We start from the raw sequence: 971 nt of genomic DNA, 5'->3' as shown, positions 1-971 counted from the left end.
TGGAGTACAGTGGACGCTCCCGGCCACTGCAGCCTCGACCTGCTGGGCTCCAGCAATCCTTCCGCCTCAGCCTTCCAAGTAGGTGGAATAACAGGCATGCGCTACCACGCCTGGCTAATTTTTTTTATTTATTGTAGAGATGAGGTCTCGCTGCCCAGACAGGTCTCGAACCCGCGGGCTCAGGCAATCCACTCACCTCAGCCTCCCAAGGGCGCGGGATTACAGACTGAGCCACCAAGCCCGGCTTGTAGATAGTTTTTAAATTGCACACCTAAAAGAGTTCAATTTCCCTGACTGAGGGAAGATTGTTTGGAGGCTACTCTGACTTTATCAGGATTTCAGGTAGATTCTTTCCAAAGCAATCAGGTATAGCCTGTTGCCGTCTCATCCACTGATATTTCTCTATAATGCCAGTGATTCTCAAACTTCCGTGCAACAAGCATCTTCAGGGAGATATACAAATGCAAAACCCTGGTCCCGCTCCCCAGAAAATTCGAGTGTTGACCCAGGAAACTGCATATTAAAAATTTAGAAGGCCCCCCAAGTGAGGGACTCCAGCTTAGGGTGTCCACGCAGAACCTTTAAGGAACATGGTGCTAGATGGACCCCTTGCTCCAAGCCCAGGAACAGTCAAGGGAGAATTCAGTCAAGGGTTTGGGATGAGCAGGTGCAAGTTATTTTCCTGTTAATAGAATCAGATTCCAGAAACACCCCAAGCCCCTTTGCCTTTGCTTAGTGTTGATTCCAAATGTAAGCAGTCACTGCGCTCATTGCCAGCCTAGGTCTCCAGGACAGCTCTTACCTGCCTGAGAGGCCACAGGGAGGATGGTGACCCTCAGGCTGCCTTTCACTGCCTGCCACAGGCTCCGAACCTGGAGACTTGTGGATCTGCCTTCCCACTGCTTAGTTTTCGACTTGAGATGACTTCACTGAGCCTGGGGTTTCTTTTCTTTTCTTTTTTTTTTTTTTTT

The sequence above is a fragment of the Carlito syrichta genome, unplaced genomic scaffold (genome assembly GCF_000164805.1).
Source record: "Carlito syrichta isolate Samal-C Ts95f unplaced genomic scaffold, Tarsius_syrichta-2.0.1 Scaffold307934, whole genome shotgun sequence".
NCBI lineage: Eukaryota > Metazoa > Chordata > Mammalia > Primates > Tarsiidae > Carlito > Carlito syrichta.
The sequence above is the reverse complement of the archived record's forward strand: the minus strand, read 5'-3'. Positions refer to the sequence as shown.